This window comes from Oryctolagus cuniculus, chromosome 3 (assembly GCF_051225735.1).
Source record: "Oryctolagus cuniculus isolate XC-2025 breed Fujian yellow rabbit chromosome 3, ASM5122573v1, whole genome shotgun sequence".
In the NCBI taxonomy this organism is placed as follows: Eukaryota; Metazoa; Chordata; class Mammalia; order Lagomorpha; family Leporidae; genus Oryctolagus; species Oryctolagus cuniculus.
The window spans coordinates 8,780,118-8,801,126 of record NC_142869.1 but is presented as its reverse complement, the minus strand read 5'-3'; the positions used below and the strand labels follow the sequence as shown (position 1 = coordinate 8,801,126).

At 44.9% G+C, this 21,009-nt stretch overlaps 1 protein-coding gene across 2 annotated transcripts in view; it reads left to right on the top strand.

The window, feature by feature from the left end:
• Positions 1 to 21,009, top strand: part of FBXO36 (F-box protein 36) — a 99,936-nt gene that overhangs the window by 57,773 nt on the left and 21,154 nt on the right. The window lies entirely within an intron of this gene.

Here is a 21,009-nt window from a genome sequence, read left to right as displayed (position 1 = left end):
CTCACGTGCTAGATCCAATCCATCAACAAAACCAGAATCTGAACCGTGGTAGGCTGCCTCCAAGACACCTACCAGAGAGCCCACCTCCCAGGACTTACACTCCGTGCGGCCCCTCCCACACTGTATCCAGGGCCATCTGTGGTCCACACAGGGTTTGACAGAAGTAATAATGTCTCCATTTAGGGGGGGAGATTTGTTTATTTTGAATGGCAGAGCGATATATACACCTCTCTCTCTCTCTCTGTCTCTCTCTCTCTCTGTCTCTCTCTCTCTGGAGAGAGAGCTTCCGTCTGTTGGTGCACTCCCCCAGATGGCTGCAATGATGAGGACTGGTACAGGCTAAAGCCTGGGATTCCATCCCATTTTTGTGCCGCCCCCCCTAAAAAAATAGTTGAACTCCATGCATTTTCCCCCAGTGTACATTTTACATGAACATTTTGAAATTCCCTCATATGCATGGACTTCAAAAAGTTTTTGCACCTAAATAAACTTTAAAAAAAAATATTTATTAATCTATTAAAAGGCAAAGTTACAGAGAGGCGGGGGGGGGTATATTCCATCTACTGGTTCACTCCCCAAATGACTGCAATGGCCAGAACTGGGCCAATCCAAGGCCAGGATCCAAGAGCTTCTTCTAGGTTTCCCATGGGGGTACAGGGCCCCAAGGACTTGGACCATCTTCTACTGCTTTCCCAGGCCATAGCAGAGAGCTGAATCAGAAATGAAGCAGCCAGGATTTGACCCAGCACCCCTATGGGATGCCAGCACTGCAGGTAGTGGCTTTACCTGCTATGCCACCGTGCCAGGCCCCACCTAAATAAACTTTTTTTTTTTTTTTTTGACAGGCACAGTGGACAGTGAGAGAGAGAGACAGAGAGAAAGGTCTTCCTTTGCTGTTGGTTCACCCTCCAATGGCCGCCGTGGCCAGCCAGCGCACCGCGCTGATCTGATGGCAGGAGCCAGGTGCTTCTCCTGGTCTCCCATGGGGTGCAGGGCCCAAGTACTTGGGCCATCCTCCACTGCACTCCCTGGCCACAGCAGAGAGCTGGCCTGGAAGAGGGGCAACCGGGACAGAATCCGGTGCCCCGACCGGGACTAGGACCCGGTGTGCCGGCGCCGGCCACGAATGACCTTACTTCTTAATGGCCTTGTCCTTCCGTGGTCACATCTACTCTGACTCCCCTGCCACGCTTTTCCCCTTATAAGAACCTTTGTGGTGACATTGAGCCAAGCAGGATAATCCAGGATTATGTCCCCATCTTAAGATCCTTAATTTAATTACACCTGCAGAGTCACTTTTGCCATGTGAGGTCACCTTTCCAGTGGCAGGTTCTGGAGATTAGATTGTAGACATCGATAGGGGCAAGGGGGACCATATTCTGCCTTCCAGAAATGATTTATATCATCACAGCATAAACTGCCAAATCAAAACCAATGTGTGTGGCACAGCAGGTGGAGCCACTGCCTATGACACCAGCATCTGGGCGAGCACCCGGTTCAAGTCCCAGCTGCTCCATTTCCATGTGCCTGAGTAAGCAGCAGAAAATGGCCTGAGAGCTTGGGGTCCTGCCATCTACATGGGAGACCCAGGTGGAGTCCAGATGGGTTCCAGTTCCTGCCGTCTGCCTGGCCAAACCTAGCTATTGTGGCCATGTGGGGAGTGAACCAGAGGATAGAAAATCTGTCTTTCTCTTCTCTCTCTAACTCTGCCTTTCAAATAAATGAGCCAATCCTTAATATTGTGAATTTTTTTTTACCAATTTTAAGACAAAACTCTAATGCTTATTATTCTAGAAGTCATTCATACAGTTCCCAAGTATGAAGAACCGCTGACATGATGAATTAGCGTGTTGCTTAATTCTGGCTTCTCGGTCCACATCTTGGCAGCACAACCCCCTAGTTGTGATCTTGGCACATTATTTAATCTCTCTGGGTGTCAGTCTCCTCAACTGTTTATACTGAAAATAATAAGCGAACCTACCTTTTGGGTTCCTTATAATAAAGACTAATTGAATTAAGTGCTTAGAATTTGCCTGGCACATAATACATACTCAATAAGCTGTAGCTATTCTAGTGTTTAAAGTTTAAAAAGTGAAAATTCTTTCTTTCTTCCTCCAAGGCCCGTTCCATGGAGATAATCACTACAAATGGTTTCATTTGCATTTGAATTCTTTCTGGTTGGATTGTGTGTGTGTGTGTGTGTGTGTGTGTGTATTTATGAAAATAGAACAATGGTATCTTTAGTTCTTTAACTTGTTTTTGCACTTAATATTTTGTGATCATTTTTCTGCTAAGGTACATGCAGAAGTACCCCTTTTAGTTCCCTCAAGGGAAAGTGCATAGTATTTTGTTGTGCAAATGTACAATCCTCAGTTGATGGGCATTTTCAGGTTATTTCCAGGTTTTGTTATTCTTACCAAAGCCCTTAGGGACACTCTGGGACCTATATACAGGCACACTTACAAGAGACTGTCAGTAACACAGGTTCCTACACGTGGGATTCTGGGTCCAAAGGTATGTGCATTTTTTTTTTTTTTTTTTGACAGGCAGAGTGGACAGTGAGAGAGAGAGAGATAGAGAGAAAGGTCTTCCTTTGCCGTTGGTTCACCCTCCAATGGCCGCCGCGGCTGGCGCGCTGCAGCCGGCGCACCGCGCTGATCCGATGGCAGGAGCCAGGAGCCAGGTGCTTTTCCTGGTCTCCCATGGGGTGCAGGGCCCAAGCCCCTGGGCCATCCTCCACTGCACTCCCTGGCCACAGCAGAGAGCTGGCCTGGAAGAGGGGCAACCGGGACAGAATCCGGCGCCCTAGGCGGAGGATTAGCCTAGTGAGCCGCAGCGCCGGCTGGTATGTGCATTTTGACTGTTTTAATTTGAGGGGTGAATTCTTGAAACCCTTGCATAATTCCAAATTAATTTGACAGATTATGGTTTTTGTTTTCTGTGTGTGTGTGTGTGTTTTAATTTACTTGAAAGGCAGAGAGACAGAGAGATCTTCCATCCACTAGTTTACTCTCCAAATGTCTGAAACAGCTGGGGCTGGGCCAGACCAAAGCCAGGATCCAGGAAGTTAATCCAGGCCTCCCATGTGGGTGGCTGGAGTCACCCCCTGCTGTCTCCCAGGGTGCACATTAGCAGGAAGCTGGGTAGGAAATGGAGCTGAGACTCTGTCAGGCATTCTGACATGGGATGCCAGCGCCCTAAGCAGCATCTTAACCACTGTGTCAAACTCCCACCCCTAAGGATGGAGCTTTGTTACCCAGCTCAAGCGGCAGTGCCTGGGATACAACATAACTCTCAACAACACCTTTGACCTTTGCACTTTCAACAACATGTTTGACCTTTGCACTTACACTGTTCTTGAAAGAATTTTGAACTGGGGGATTTACATTACTTCAACCTCTGTGCCTAGAATGAGACTTTGTGAATATTTTGATGTCAAAATATTTCATTACTGAGTAATTCAAAACTTTACATAAATGCCAGTCACTTCACTAACCTCACAGATTGCCTTCTAAGAAACTGCCTTGTTAATTAGACTTCATCCAGCAGGATGCAGGCGCTCTCCTATACCTGTGACATCGTTAATTAGATATTGCTGCCCTTCTTAATCTTCCCGTCAGGTGGGAAAAATAGTGTTGTGTTTAATTAGCATTTCCCTGTAACTGGTAAATTGAGCTTCCTGTCATGTTTTGTCACTGTTTATGTTCCTTCTATGATTTGCCTGTTTGTATTTTTTGTCCATTGGTTTCTGAAGTTTGATTTTTTTTTCTGAGAACTTTAAAACTCTGTGATCTATTCCCTCTCCTCCCCAACTCGGTTAAGTAAGCTAGGAAATGCCAGAGCATTAACTATTGGAATTTTTTTTTAAATTTAGTTGAAGGCAAAAATGTACCTATGTGAACTCAATTGAAAGTGCTGATTCATAGATTGAGGTCGAATTCAACTAAAAATAGTTGTTTTCCAACATGTGTCCATTTTTCAGTTGGTGGCTTAGGTCTTGGGAAGACTTTAAGTGGTGGTTAAGTATTTAGGCTGATCCACAAAGACCTCTGTGAGAAAACCAAATGACTTCAACGACCATATTTTCTGGAGCAAATGACAATTAGTTTTTTGTTTTGTTCTGTTTTTATTTTTTATTTCTGATACTGCATGTTACTGAAAATGTGAGAGATATAGTTTAGATGTCAAAGTAATAAATTCCATTGGACATTTAAATGACTTATGGGAAAATGGGATTAGATAGTTACGGTAAGGATTATTGTGGAAAATTGACAATACTAATAAATACTAATAATCCTGAAGTGCATTCTGAGTTCTGGTTCTAGGAATATTGGCACACCGGGAATCAGAAAATGGTAACGAACAGTTCTTACTTTGTTTTTCCAAAGTGAGGTCAGCCTCATGCCGTGGACCCAGCGTCCATTTTCTCTGGGCCTTTTTTTTTTTTTTTTTTTTTTGGACAGGCAGAGTGGACAGTGAGAGAGGGAGAGAGACAGAGACAGAGAGAAAGGTCTTCCTGTGCCATTGGTTCACCCTCCAATGGCCGCCGCAGCAGGAGCCAGGTACTTCTCCTGGTCTCCCATGGGGTGCAGGGCCCAAGCACCTGGGCCATCCTCCACTGCACTCCGGGGCCACAGCAGAGAGCTGGCCTGGAAGAGGGGCAACCGGGACAGACCCCAGTGCCCTGACTGGGACTAGAACCTGGTGTGCCGGTGCCGCAAGGTGGAGGATTAGCCTAGTGAGCCACGGCGCCAGCCTCTCTGGGTCCTTTTCTCAGGCCTAGACCTCAGTCTTCCACTTGGGGCTTAATTTCCTCCCTCCCTTCACCAGCAGCTCCCCACTCATTGCTGCCCTGGGCTGCTCCTAGTCTTCAGCCTGGATCTCTAGTCTGCAGACCTGGGGTTGGGTCCTGCAGGTGGGGGTCAGAGAGGAGAGTGCAATGAGAGGAGCCCTGGAGGCAGGTGAGGGTCTGCTCTGGGCTGCAGTGCACGAAAGGCAGATCAAAGTAAGATGTTGCATTTTATTATGTTTTTATTTTTTTATTTTTTTTTTATTTTTTATTTTATTTTTTTATTTTTTATTTTTTGACAGGCAGAGTGGACAGTGAGAGAGAGAGACAGAGAGAAAGGTCTTCCTTTGCCGTTGGTTCACCCTCCAATGGCCGCCGCGGCCGGCGCGCTGCGGCCGGCGCACCGCGCTGATCCGATGGCAGGAGCCAGGAGCCAGGTGCTTTTCCTGGTCTCCCATGGGGTGCAGGGCCCAAGCACCTGGGCCATCCTCCACTGCACTCCCTGGCCACAGCAGAGGGCTGGCCTGGAAGAGGGGCAACCGGGACAGAATCCGGCGCCCCGACAGGGACTAGAACCCGGTGTGCCGGCGCCGCTAGGCGGAGGATTAGCCTAGTGAGCCGCGGCGCCGGCTTATTATGTTTTTATTTTGAGATTTAAAAAATTAATAAGTAAGTGTACATGGTACCATAAAAGCTGAATCAGATAAAAACAATTTAGCTTGAAAATAAGTCTCCCTCTGACCCCGTGTTCCCAGTTGCAGTGACAAGCATCATTCATTCCCAGCTCCGTCTATATCCTTCCAGAAATGGTCTGGGCACATACACAAGAGTGCACTACATCAACACAAAATGAAGACTCTTAGACACCGCGTTCTGCGCTCTGCTCCTTAAATGTTTCAAAATTCATTAAACCATGGAAAGTAATATTACAGAGACCTAACACTACTAACAAAAGATGTTAATATTTATTATACATACTTCCTTCTTCCCAAATTTTCAAATTTGTTGCTGTGATTTGTTCATAATACCCTCTTCTTTCAATGTCCATAGGATCTGTAATTCTGTTCTCTTTTTCATTCCTTAAAAATGGTAATTTGTGGACTTTATTTCCCCATTTTTCCCCCTTGATCAATCTTGCCAAGGGTCTATTTGTTTTAGTAATTTTATTTTAAAGTTTATTTATTTATTTGAAAGTCAGAGTTACACACAGAGAGAAGGAGAGGCAGAGAGAGAGAGAGAGAATCTTCCATCTGCCGCTTCACTCCCCAAATGGCCGCAACGGCTGGAGTTGTGCAAGTCCAAACCCAGGAGCTTCTTCCATGTCTCCCACGCAGGTGCAGGAGCCCAAACACTTGGGCCATCTCCCACTGCTTTCCCAGGCCTTGGCAGAGAGCTGGGTTGGAAGAGGAGCAGCCGGGACTTGAACTAGCACCCATATAGGATGCTGGCACTGCAGGCCCAGTGCCTGCCCCAGTAATTTTTTTCAAAGAACTAACTTTTAGCTCTGCCAGTTTTGCCTAATTTTTTTAAACTTTTTTTTGCATATTTTTATAAGTTGATTTCTGTTCTTACCTTTTATTATTTCCTTCCTACTACCCATCCTAGGTTTGCTACACTTTTCCTAATATCTTTAGATGGAAGTGTAAATTATTATTTTTAGCCTTGTTTTTGCGTAAATTTTCTTTAACAGCTGCTTTGGCTATGTTAAACAACTCCCTCCTTCCCTCCCTCCCTCCTTTCCTTCCTTCCTTCCCTCCTTCCTTCATTTTTTCCTCTTTCTCTCTTAAGATTTATTTGAAAGGGAGAGAGAGAGAGAGAGAGGGAGGGAGAGAGAGGGAGAAAGAGAGGGAGAGAGAGAGAGGGAGAGAGAAAGAGAGAAACTGCGAGAGAAAAAAATATTTCATCTGCTGGTTCATTCCTCAAATGGCTGCAAGAATGCAAGAGCCAGGTGTGGGCCAGGCCAAAGCCAGGAGCCAGGAACTCCATCCTGGTTTCCCATGTGGGTGGCAGGGTCTCAAGTGCCTGCAGGTACATCAGCCGAAAGCTGGATCAGAAGCTGATCAGCCAGGACTCAAACCAGTGCTCCAATATGGGCATCTAAAGAGGCAGTTTAGCCCACTAAGTCACAACGCCAGCCCCTATACAAATTTTTGTAAGTTGTATCTTTATTCTTATTCCTTTAAAAATATTTTCTAAAGATTTCCACTTCAGAGCCAGCACTGTGGCATAGTAGGTTAAGCCCCCATCTGCAGCACCGACATCCCATATGGGTGCCAGTTTGTGTTCTGGCTGCTCCACTTCTGATCCAGCTCCCTGCTGATGGCTTGGGAAAGCAGTAGAAAATGGTCCAAGTGCTTGGGGCCCCTGCATCTGCATGGAAGACCTGGAAAAAGCTCTTGGCTTCAAATTAGCCCAGCTCTGGCTGTGGCAGCCATTTAAGGAAGGAACCCAAGGATGGAAGACTTCTTTCTCTGTCTCTCTCCCTCTCTCTCTGTAATTCTGCCTTTCAAATAAATAAATAAATAAATATTTTTTAAAAATTTCCACTTTGATTTCTTCTTTAAATATAGTTTAATTTCCATATAGTTGGGGGTTAATAAGATTTTTAAAAAAATGAGAGAGAGAGAGAATATCTTGCACCTGTTGGTTCAGTTCCCAAATGCTCAGAACAGCCAGGATTGTCCTTGGCCAGGCTGAAACGCAGAGCCTGGAACTCAATCCAGGTCTTTCACATGTGTGGCAGGAACCCAGTTACTGAGCCATCACTGCTGCCTTCCAGGGAGCCAGAGCTGGAGCGAGAACTGAGAATAGAACCCACGTCCTCTAATGCAGATCTTGGATGTGTTAACCCCTGTACCAAATACCTGCTGCCAGTAGTTGGGGATTTTGCAGTTGCTTTTTCTTGATTTCTGGCTTAATCACATGCGATCAGATAATCTACTCTGAATGGTTTATTTTTCTGAATAGTTTCAATTTTTGTGTCATCCTCTCTCAGAGCTTCATTAATCTTATTCTTATCATTCCCAGTTTTAGTATATTTGATACTGATCTGAACACCATGTTTACTTGTTATCTTTTTTTTTTAATTAAAGATTTATTTTATTTATTTGAAAGATAGAGTTACAGAGAGAGGTAGAGATAGAGAGAGGTCTTCCATCCGCTGGTTTACTCCCCAGATGGCCGCAACGGCCGGAGCTGCGCCGATCTGAAGCCAGGAACCAGGAGCTTCTTCCGGGTCTCCCACGTGGGTGCAGGGGCCCAAGGACTTGGTACATCTTCCACTGCTATCCCAGGCCATAGCAGAGAGCTGGATCAGAAAGAAGAGCAGCCGGGACTAGAACCGGCACCCATATGGGATGCCGGTGCTTCAGGCCAGGGCGTTAACCTGCTGAACCACAGCGCCGGCCCCTTACTTGTTATCTTTTAAGAACACAATATCTAGCCAAATTTCCACTCCCTCCTATATCGTCTCCATTATTTCCAAGCATACTATACTACATATAGTTGCAAAGAGATGCATGCCACACACTACTTTTATTTGCTTAACAATTTTTACATAAATGGCATCAGATTCTATTTATACTTTTAAAATTTTGTCACTTAACACTGTTTTTAGATTTATCCATGTAGATATCTGTAGGTCTACTTCCTTCAATTCAATAGCTCGTCTTTATCGTATTTATTGTATTATAAACCATAGCTTCTTCAGCCAGTTTTCTCTACTGAGAGTGGTTAAATCGCTTCTACTTTTCTGCAGCAATGAATCTTTATCTCTTCTTCATTTATCTGTGTGAGAGTTTCTCAAAGTTTAGTATGTTGAAGTGCATTTTTTGGGTGGTAAGATGTGTGTGTGTGTGTGTGTGTGTGTGTGTGTGTGTATTCCTTTAACTTTACCAGGTGTTGACAATCTGCTTTCCAAAAGAGTTAAATCAACTTATTCTCCCATCAGTGTTTTATAAGAGGCGCTATCTCCCCGTGCATTCTCACAAAACTTGGTGTAATAAGAGACACATACAAATTTTTGCCAAAGCCTGATGATTAATGAGGCTGAATTCCTTTTACTTTTTGCCATGGGCAATTTCTCTCCTGAGAATTGCTAATTCATCTTTGTTGTTTTTGCATTTTAATTAATTAATTAATTTTGTAAATACAATTTCACTGGAGCATTTACATGTTCCCTGCGGCTGTTTTCAGGGCACTCTGGCAGAGTTAGATTCTTGCCTCGGAGACCATACAGACACAGTGCCTGCTCTACTTAGTCTGTGGCCCTCTACAGAAAGTTTGCCAATCCTTGGTAGAAAGAAGTTGGGTAAAGCTGAAGAAAACCTTAATTTGCGGGAATCCACCACTGCACAGACCCAAAGAAGGAAACTTGTATGTACCTAGAGAAGTACGTGATTCTTCCCAAACACAGGAAACAACAAAATAGAAAAACTCTGGGCTAAACCCGATGTGCCTGCAGCTTACCCTTCACCCCCACGGCAGGGCAGAGCCCAGCCCCGAGAAGCCGGGCAGTGCATGAACCTCCTCCCTGCCCCCCATGCCGTTTCTGCTCCTCCTCCTCTCTCTACTGTTCTTTCCATTCTTCCTTTAACTTTCCGTGGTTCTTGCTCCTGTTTTCTACATAACTCTTCCCTTTCCTTCTTTATTCCGAATTCTTCTTGTACCTTCTGCTCCCTTAGCCACCACCCCTCATGTAACTTCTGCCTTTCTCTCTCCAACAGCATTCTCCTCCTGCGAGATGCCGCAGTCTCTCCTCTTGCGAGTTCCTTTCCTTTCTCAGAACTGCCCTGTGCCTTTTGTGGCCAGGTTTCTCAGGGAGCATCGTCTGCTGGGGCGCCAACATCTTGCCGGTGTGCCCTGCCCTCCCATTTTCATTTATTTTAAAAATTCGGTTGAAAGGCAGAGAGAGAGAGAGGACAGACAGGCAGACAAAGACAGAGATCTTCCATTCACTCGCTCACTTCCCAGATGTCTACAATAGCCAGAGTTGGGCCATGGCGAAGCCGGGAGCCCAGAACTTAATCCCAGTCTTCGATGTGGGTAGCAGGGTCCACTCCTGGAGAGTCTGCTGCCGCCTCTCAGGGTGCACACCAGTAAGCAGCTGGAATTAGAAGGGGAGCTGAGACTGGCACCTGGACCTCCGATAGGGGATGTGCATGTTCCAAGCAGCACCTTAACCACTGTGTCGAGTGCCTGCCCTTAATCCATCTTCACTGGATACTCTTTCTATTTTGTTATTTGCCATTTGTTTATTGACTATAGAAAATTTTTGTATAGGAAATTATAAATCTGAGGCCAGCGCTGTGGTGTACTAGGTAAAACCGCTGCCTGCAGTGCCGGAATTTCCTATGGGCACTGGTTCAAGTCTCAGCTTCCTGCTAATGGCCTGGGGGGGCAGTGGAAGATGGCCCAAGTGCTTGGGCCCCTTGCATCCGCATAGGAGACTTGGAGGAAGCTCCTGGATCCTGGATCCTGGCTCCTGGCACCTGATGGGCCCAGCTCTGGCCATTGTGGTCATTTGGGGAGTGAACCATCGGTTGGAGGACCTCTCTCTCTGTTTCTCTCTCTGCCTCTACCTCTGTCTCTCTATAACTCTGACTTCCAAATAAATAAATAGATCTTAAAAAAAAGAGAAAATTGTAAATCTTTGCTTTTGGTATGTTTTGCAGTTATTTCATCACATTTTTTATTTCCCTTTTATCTTGTGTTTACCTATACAGAAATTAAGAATTTTTATGCAATCAAAAGTTGTCAATCTTGGGATGGACATTGTGGCACAGTGGGATTTGTGCACACTATATCAAAGTGCCATTTATAGTTCCAGCTACTCTGCTTCCAATCCAGCTTCCTGCTAATGCACTCTGGGAGGCAGCAGATGATGGCTCAAGTACTTGGGCCTCTGTCACCCATGTAGGAGACACAGATGGAGTTCCTGGCTCCTAGCTTTGGCCTGGGCCAGCCCTGGCTGTTGTGGGCATTTGGGGAGTGAACCTACAGGTGGAAAATCTCTCTCTGTCTCTCTGCCTTTCAAGCAGATGAAAACAAAAACAAACATTTTAAAAAGTAGCTGTCAGTCTTTTAGTTTTTGTTTGAGATGTCTTTCCCTATCCTGATTTCAGAAGGATATTCTCCTATGTTAAGTTATAAATAGTTTTTGATTTGTTTTTACCTTGAGATCTCTAACAAATTTAAAGTTAATTTTGGGATATGATGGGATGAAAAGTCTGAACTTCTTCCCTATAAGCTTGTCAGTGTTCCAGGCATCATAATAGGAGAGTTCAGTTACTCCACACTGTTTTATAGTTCCATCTTTTACATATTGCAACTGTATGCCTGTCATTTCCAGGGCTATTTTGTTCCATTGTCTGCTTATTTTGTACCAACACAACAGTACTGTAGTTATCATCTTTTTTTAAAAAAATTATTTATTTGAAAGGTAGAGCTACATAGAGACACAGAGAGAAATCTTCCATCCTCTGCTTCACCCTGCTGCACCCACAACAACCCCTTTAATTATAATCTTTCAAAAATTTATTTATTTGAAAGTCACAGTGACATACACACAGAGGGAGAGAGAGAGAGAGAGAGAGAGAGAGAGAGAGAGGTCTTCTATCCTCTAGTTTACTCCCTAAATGGCTTCAAAGAGCCAATCCAGGCTGAGCAGAAGTCAGGAGCCTAGAACTCCATTATGATCTCCAACTTGGGTAGCAGGGGCTCAAGCACTTGGGCCATCATCTGTTGCTTTCCCAGGTGCATTAGCAGGTGTGGGGAGCAACTGGGAGCAACTCGGACTAGACTAAGTTACTGGAATTAAGACTTATTCTATGCATCTGCTCTCCCACAATATGGTGCTGGGAGAGGAGGAAACAGCTTCTACACAGCTGCCTCCAGTTCAACCAATAAACTGTAGGACCTGCTCCTGATTGGAGGAGAGCAGCGTACTCGGCATGTGGGTAGCAGAGTTGGGATTGGTGGAAGAGGACTATAAAGGAGGAGAGAGACAACATGCACCAGGAACATCTATCTGAAGGAGCACCTGTGCAGCCCCCGAGAGAGCCGGCTGGCGGTGTGCCGCTCCCTCGCGGAAGTGGGGAAAGTGGCAGGGGGAACCGCCCTTCCACAGAGGTGGAAGGGTCGGTAGCCAACCCGGGAAGAACCAGCAGCAAACCCGGGGAGGGCCAAGCAGACGAAAGAACAGCGCAGGGTCCTGTGTCGTTCCTCCGTGAAGACGGGGAGCGGAGCGACAAGCAGGGAGCTGGATCGGAAGAGGAGCAGCCAGGACTCACAGGTGCTCTGATAAGGGATGCTGGAGTCTGCAGTGGCAACTTAACCTGCTGTGCCAAAGCTCAGGCCCTTACAGTGACTTTTCTTAAAAAGAATTCATCTTCTTCCTCCCCCTTTTCTTTGCAAAGGTGATGAAAGCTGTTTTTAAAGATGTATTTATTTATTTGAAAGGCACTTAGAGAGAGGGAGAGATCTTCCATTTGATGGTTTTCCCTCCAAATGGCTGCAACAGCCAGGGCTAGACCAGACCAAAGCCTGGAGCCTGGAACTCCATCCAGGATTCCCACATGAGTGCAGGGCCTTGGGTGCAAGCACTTGGGCCATTTCCCACTGCTTTTCCAGGCACATTAGCAGGGAGCTGGACCAAAAGTGGAGCAGCAGGGCTCAAATCAGCACCTATATACAGCTGCTGGCCTTGCAGGTGGTGGCTTAACCTACTGTGCCACAATGCTGGACCCAAAAACTTTACTCTACATATGAATTTTAAGATAAGCTGATAAAGCTTATTGATTGAATTTACATTTTCAAGGGCAGAATTGTTACCTTTTGGTATTGAATCTTCCCAACACAAATATGGCATATCTCTCCCATTTTTTTAGATTTTCTTTTATCTTTCTCAGTAAATTCTATTGTTTTCTTCTTAAAAAATAGATGTTAGAATTACATGAAATAATTTTTCTACATTGTTGAAATGATCATTCCCTTTCTATATATTAATATGGTAAATTGTTTAATAGTATGTTTTGTGAAGTTACTCCATCCTTGGATCATTCCATGATTAGCTGTAATGATCACAATTTATTTTTTGTATGTTGAATTTCCCAATATTTTACTTACAGTTTTCATCGCATATGTTCCAATGTGAAGTTTGCCCTACACTTTTCCTTTTGCTTACTGTTACTGCTGGTCTATACAACCTCCCAATGAGAATGGGGGTTTCCTTCTCTTTCTGTTCTTTGGAACAAATTGTGTAAGATGCGGACCGTCTGTTCCTTGAGACTGTAAAGCTAATCCAGGAAGCAGGGGAGACCTGAAGCTTTACTGGGAATTTTCCTCTCCTGCTCAGTCAGTGGGTGCATTTATTTCCTTGTAAAGATCTCTCACATCTTCTGTTTCTTCTTCACTCAGAATTGGTAAATTATACTTTTTCAGAGCATTATCCAATTTGTCTGATCTCTGTTTTTACCTCTTTAAAAATTTTTTAAATTAGTTTTTAATAGATTCAATGTGGTTCGTAAATACAATTTTTTAAAAATTTTATTTGAAAGAGTTATAGAGAGAGGTAGAACTAAAGAGAGAGGTCTTCCATTCTGCTGGTTCACTCCCCAAATGACCGCAACGGCCAAAGCTGAGCCAATCCGAAGCCAGAAGTCAGGAGCTTCTTCTGGGTCTTCCACATGGGTGCGAGGGCCCAAGGAGTTGGGCCATCTTGTACTGCTTTCCCAGGCCATAACAGAGAGCTAGATCAGAAGAGGAGCAGCTGGGACTTGAACCAGCACCCGTATGGGATGCCAGTGTTGCAGGCTGGGGCTTTAATCTGCCGTGCCAGAGCGCTGGCCCCTTGTAGATACAATTCTAAGAATATAATGATATTCCCCTTCCTCCTTCCCTCCCTCTCTCCCCCCTCTCTCCCCTCTCCCTCCTGTCTTCCTTCCTTTTCCCTTTCTTTCTTAGTTTTTGAGATAACATATTTTAAATTTATGTTACAGTAAGAAGGCTTAATATTTCTGATTGGACTGATTTATGACTTTGTCCTTTTTTTCCTTGTTTATTCTTGAAAGTTTATTTATTTATTAATGCTTTAAAAAATCAACTTTCTAGGTCCCTGCCACCCAAGTAGGGAACCCAGATTGAGTTCTGGGCTCCTGGCTTTGGCCTGGCCCCGCCCTGCCTGCTGTGAGCATCTGGGGCTTGACTAAGCTGGTGGACCACCTCTCCTCCCCTTTTTCTCTGACATGCTTCCTTTAAGTGGATGCAAATAATAAGTAACCTGCTTTTTTTAAAGAAAGGAAAATAATTTAAAAAATAAACAAACAAAGTCCCTCCTTAGAGAGGAAGTACTTGAACCTGCACAGGGACCCCAGTAGGTTCCTAGTCCACTTTCTTCCTCACTCAGCCACAACTACAGCTCATTGCTTTGTGATCTTGTGTATCAAGTATTGATGCAGATTTTTAATATTTATTTTATTTGAAAGGCAGAGTTACAGAGAGAGAATCTTTCATCTGCTGATTCAGTTCCCAGATAGCTGCAAGTGGCCCATGTTGAGCTAGGCTGAAGCCAGGAGCCAGGAACCAGGAACTTCTTCTGGGTCTTCCATATGGATGGAGGGGCCCAAGCACATGGGCCATCTTCTGCTGCTTTCTCAGGGGCCTTATCGGGGAGCTGGATCAGAAGTGGAACACTGGGGACTTGAACTGGCATCCTTATGGGGATGCTGGCATCACAGGCAGCAGCTTTATCAACGCCAGCCACATGCCGGCCCTGATGGAGGTGTTATAAAATCTCCATTGTCATGGAGGAATCATCCTGTCTTCATCATAATCCTGTTAAATGTTTGCTTTGGGAAGACTGGTTTGAAAGTATTAAACCCTCCTGGAGAATTCTTCCTTTTATCATTAAACAGTGGTTCTCCTTATCCCTGACAATGAGTACCACTTTAAAGTGTATTTTGTCTGCGATTAATGTGAGTATATCAGCTTCCTTTAGGTTTGAGTTGGTGTTTATCTTTTCCATTCTATTACTTTCACTTTTCCCCATCATCATTTTTTGGGCCTATCTCTTGTAAATTGCACATGGATGGAATGATGTGTGTGTGTGTGTGTGTGTGTGTGTGTGGACGGAATGATGTGTGTGTGTGTGAGATTTATCTGAGAGTCTTTGATTGGGCACAGTTAGTTGATTCATACTTAAGTGTGATTACTAACATGCTTGTCATTTCCACCCTCTTGTTTTCTGCATTCCTCTTATGCTTTTCTTTGCTTCCTTGTTGCACTTCCGTTTCCTCCTCGCTGTTGGGTTTTCTTTATCCCTCTTTATCCGTGCTTCAGACACAGGCTGCATTTTCCTCTGCCTTGCAGACATGGCCCATGGCCCATTCTTGCCCAGGAAGTCGTGAACTGACGTTCTTGTCCGGAGCCTCCTGGAAGGTGACTTAGACAGGACGGACCACTGGCAGCACCTTGTGTCCCCTCCCTGTCCCTTTGATCTCCTGGAGCACGGTTCTGCTGCCTTGGAAACAGGAAGCGCGTCACAGTGACCCTGAAGAGAGCCACATCCTAGGAATGTGAAACCTAAAGCTAAAAGGATCTGGGGACATTAATGAGGTAATGGAACTCTCCCACTCCAGCCTTGAGTTGCTGTCTCCAGACAGCAGTTACAAAATAAGCTCTGCTTTGGCTAAGTCATCTTAAATTGGGTTTTCTGTTTTGTTCAGCTGTGAATCAGTCTCCAGTGGATTCCAGATAAAATATTTTGGAAGTTAACCCTGTATTTCCTTTTTATTTGAAAGGCAGAGTTGTGGGGAACAGGGTCCGTCTCCCACAACATGGTGGGGCGCCCAGGAGACAAATAGGTACTGAGACTGTGGACTGAAGCTAACTCTAAGCGTCTGATCTCCCACCATATGGCGCTGAGAGGGAGAAAACAAATTTTACACAGCTGCTTCGTCAATTAGCTGATTTCTGATCCAGCTTCTGATTGGAAGAAAGCAGTGTGCTCAGCACGCGGGCAGCGGAGCACGGATTGGTGGGAGAGGACTATAAAAGGGGGAGAGAGACAACAAGGGGACCCCCCCTGAGAGAGTCGGTTGGAGAGCTCGTTGGTGCCGCTCCTCCGCGGAGGCCAGGGAGCGGCAGCAAATCCTGGAAGGACCGGGGAAAGAAAACAGCCTCGGGTGTTGTTCCTCCGCAATTGGGGGAGCGACACAGAGTTACAGAGAAAGAGAGAGAGAGAGCGCTTTTATCTGCTGGTTCACTCCCCAAGTGGCCACCACGGCCAGGGCTGGGCCCAGCTGAAGCCAGGAGCCTAATCCGTTCTCCCATGTGGGTTCAGGGGCCCAAGCACTTGGGTCAGCTTCCACTGATTTTCTCAGACCATTAGTAGAGAGCTGGATCAGAGAGCTGGGACTTGAACTGGAACCCATATGGGATGACGGCACTGCAGGCAGCAGTTTAACCCATAATGACACAATGCCAGCCCATCATTGTATTTTCTTTGTCTTTATTTTGATCTCTCTCCCCTACCTTCCTTCCTTCCTTCCTTCCTTCCTTCCTTGTTTCCTCCTCCCCCTCCCTTCCTGCCTTCTTCTTGGTGATAGCCTTTAAAATTTTAACAAGCCTAGTTTAACTTATAAACATCTGACATTTATCAGTATTTCCCATTTTCTCCTTAAACATCAAAGACCTTAGAATATTTGCATTCGAAACACGTGCTTTCTACCTTATGGTGTTTGTTATTTGGTGTTTTGATTTGCCTTGTTTGCACACCTCTTCCAAAGTTTGTTATTTTAAATATGTGTTAGGAGCAGCTGTTTGGTGCAGCAGTTAAGAGGCTGCTCAGGACACCTGCACCTCATAACAGAACGCAGGGATGAAGGCCCCATTCCACTTCCCATATCCAACTCTCTGCTGATGCCCAGGCTAGGGGCCAGCAGGTGAGGGCTCGAGTACGTGGGTCTCTGCCACCCAGATTGAGTTCTGGACTCAGCCTCAGCTGTTGTGGGCATTTGGAGTGTGGACTAGCAGATGGCACATATTTCGTTCTCTGTCTCTGTTTCTCTGCTTTCAAATAAATGAATGAATAAATTTATAAGTAAATGAAAAACTAAACATGTTTTGTACAGTAGCAGGGGCTTCAATTTGCTGGTGTTACTGCCATTCATTCTGCCTCTGTCATTGCTTCTGAAATTCTATTCCTGTGGTTTCTTTCTTCTGGAAATGTAACGGTACTGCAAAAAGTTGGTGGGGAAATAGAATTAAAAGGGAACTTCATTTTGGCACAAAGCAATTTCAGGACCCATGCATAGTTTTTTCATCATAAGTATTTCCATGAACTTTCTGAAGACACCCTGTATCTTTGGTGTAGACACTCACCATCCCAGGAAGGCCCACGTGTGTCTGGGGTGCTGCAGCTGTGATGTCTTCCATCCGCTCCCTCCAGGATACTTCCTCTAGATGGGAGGCCTGTGAATTAAGGAAACTCATTTTATGTCCCTACCCCAACCCCTACCCACAAGACAATACCTTTTTTTAAGGCTTTATTTATTTATTTGAAAAGCAGAGTTACAGAGAGAGGGAGAGATCTTCCATGCTGGTTCACTCTCCAAAAAGCTGCAATGGTTGGGGCTGGGCCAGCTCAAAGCCAGGAGCCAGGAGCTTCATCTGGGTCTCCCACATGGGTTCAGGGGCCCAAGGACTTGGGCCATCTTGCACTGATTTCCCAGGCACATTAGCAGGAAGCTGGATCAGAAGTGGAGCAGCCAGGATCTGATCTGGTGCCCATATTAGATCTGGCACTGCAGTTGATGGCATCATCCCCTGTGCCACAGCACCAGACCCAGGAGAGTACTTCTGCTAGTTTATGGAAGGGGCAGGTGTTTAGCTTAGGGATTAAGACACCAAGTAATGATGAACATGGATGCAAAACTCTTCAACAAAATACTAGCCAATCAAATCCAACAACACATCAGAAAGATCATTCACCTGGACCAAGTGGGATTTATCCCTGGTATGCAGAGATGGTTCAACATTTGCAAATCAATCAATGTGATGCATCACATTAATAAATTGAAAGATGATAGCCATATGATTATCTCAATATATACAGAGACTTTGAAATTGTTTCACCCTTTCATGATGGAAACTTTAAGCAAATTTGGTATAGAAGTAACATTCCGCAACACAATCAAGGCAATTTATGACACACCACTGGCCATATGACTGGGGAAAAGTTGGAAGCATTCCCACTGAGATCCAGAACCGGATGAGGATGCCTACTCTCACCATTGCTATTCAGTATACTCCTGGAAGTTTTAACAAGAGCCATTAGGCAAGAAAAAGAAATAAAAAAGAAATCAAAGGGATACAAATTGGGAAGGAGGAAATCAAACTATCCCTGTTTGCAGATGACATGACTCTATATATAGGGGATCCAAAAGACTCCACTGAGAGACTATTGGAACTCATAAAAGAGTTTGGTAAAGTGCGAGGATATAAAATCAACATAGAAAAAAAAATCAGTAGCTTTTGTACACATAGACAACACCATGGCCAAGAGAGAACTTCTAAGATCAATCCCATTCACAATAGCTACCAAAAATATCAGATACCTTTGAATAAATTTAACTAAGGATGTCAAAGATATCTACTATGAGAATTACAAAACATTAAAGAAAGAAATAGAAGAAGACACAAAATAATGGAAAAATCTCCCATGTTCATGGATTGGAAAAATCAATATCATCAAAATGTCCATGCTGCCAAAAGCAATTTACAGATTCAATGTGATACCAAGAAAAATACGAAGCACATTCTTCTCAGATATAGGAAAAAATGATGCTGAAATTCATATGGAAACACAGGAGACCCCAAATAGCTAGAGCAAGACTATACAGCAAAAACAAAGCTGGAGGCATCACAATACCAGAAAGGTGGGGAGGCTTTTCTCCATTTCCTCGCTTCTAACTCAGGAAGCACCACAGAAGACGGCTCTTAGAAGAGAGAGAGAGTGTTCTGTCTTAGACTAAATGTCCCAGATTTGGACCCCATCTTCTCTCCTCAGCCTGGAACATTCCTTCAGGAGCATGTGGGTGGAGCTGCCCGGAGCACTGGGCTCCCCACAGAGGCAGGCAGAACTGTGATCCAAGGGCCTCTCTGATTTCAGAACAGATGTAAGGAATGGGCTGTGTTTAAGTAAAAGCCCATGTAGCCGGTGCCGCGGCTCACTAGTCTAATCCTCAGCCTTGCAGCGCCCCCACACCGGGTTCTAGTCCCGGCGCCGGAGTCTGTCCCTGTTGCCCCTCTTCCAGGCCAGCTCTCTGCTGTGGCCAGGGAGTACAATGGAGGATGGCCCAAGTACTTGGGCCCTGCACCCACATGGGAGACCAGGAGAAGTACCTGGTTCCTGCCATCGGATCAGCGCGGTGCGCCGGCCGCAGCACGCCGGCCGTGGCGGCCATTGGAGGGTGAACCAACGGCAAAGGAAGACCTTTCTCTCTGTCTCTCTCTCTCTCTCTCTCACGTCCACTCTGCCTGTCAAAAATAAAAAATAAATAAATAAATAAATAAATAAAAAATAAAAAGCCCATGTAAACTTCTCTCCAAAACTGATTATCCCCACTTTCTAGAGTCAGGGCTTAAGTACCTCTGAATTCCAAGCACTTCTAAAGTAAAAGGGCTTTCCAGAGGAAAGGCTGTTGATGTGTGTGTGTGTGTGTGTGTGTGTGTGTGTATGTGTGTGTTGATTTTATATCCTGCCCCTTTACCAAACTCTTACGAGTTCTAATAGTCTCTTAGTGGAGTCTTTTAGATCCCTTATATTAGTAGAATCATGTCATCTGCAAATAGGAGTAGTTTGACTTTCTCCTTCCCAGTTTGTATCCCTTTGATTTCTTTTTCTTGCCTAATGGCTTTGGCTAAAAGTTCCAGGAATATATTGAATAGCAGTAGTGGGAATGGGCATCCTTGACTGGTTCCGGATCTCCGGGGCAGTGCCCTAGCTTTTCCTCATTCAATAGGATGGTAGCCATGGGTTTGTTATAAATTGTGTTGATTGTTTGGGGGGATGTTCCTTCTATACCAAATTTGCTTAAGCTTTCATCATGAAAGGGTGTTGTATTTTATCAAATGCTTTCTCGGCATCTGTTGAGATAACCATATGGTTTTTGTTCTTCAATTTGTTAATGTGACGTATCAGATTTATTGATTTGCAAATGTTGAACCATCCCTACATACCACAGATAAATCCGCTTGGTCTGGGTGAATGATCTTTCTGATATGTTGTTGGATTCGATTAGTAAATATTTTATGGAGGATTTTTGCATCTATGTTCATCAGGGAAATTGTTCTGTAGTTCTCTGTTGTATCTTTTTCTGGCTTAGGAATTAAGGTGATGCTGGCTTCATAGAAGAAGTTTGGGAGGATTCCCTCTGTTGCAATTGTTTTGAATAGCGTGAGAAGAATTGGAATCTGTAAATGTCTGGTGGAACGCTGCATTGAAGCTGTCTGGTCCTGGGCTTTTCTTTGTTGGGCGGGCCTTTATTACTGATTCAGTTTCCATCTTGGTTATGGGTCTGTTTAGGTTTTCTATGTCTTCATGGCTCAATTGAGGTAAGTTGTGTGTCCAGGTATCTATCTATTTCTTCTTCTTTTTTTTTTTTTTTTTTTTGACAGGCAGAGTGCAGTGAGAGAGAGAGAGACAGAGAGAAAGGTCTTCCTGTGCCATTGGTTCACCCTCCAATGGCCGCCGTGGCCGGCGCGCTGCGGCCAGCGCATCGCACTGATCCGAAGCCAGGAGCCAGGTGCTTCTCCTGGTCTCCCATGGGGTGCAGGGCCCAAGCACTTGGGCCATCCTCCACTGCACTCCCTGGCCACAGCAGAGAGCTGGCCTGGAAGAGGGGCAACCGGGACAGAATCCGGCGCCCCGACTGGGACTAGAACCCGGTGTGCCGGCGTCACAAGGCGGAAGATTAGCCTAGTGAGCCACGGCACCGGCCCCTGATGATTCTTTTTATTTCTGCAGTATCTGTTGTATTTCCTTTATCATCTCTGATTTTATTGACTTGGGTCAATAAAATTGACCTCTATTTTTTTGTTGTTGTTAGTTGGGCCAGTGGTGTATCAACTTTGTTTATTTAAAAAAAAAAAAAAACAGCTTTCTATTCACTGATCTTTTGTATTGTTTTTGGTTTTAATTTTGTTTATTTCTTCTGTAATTT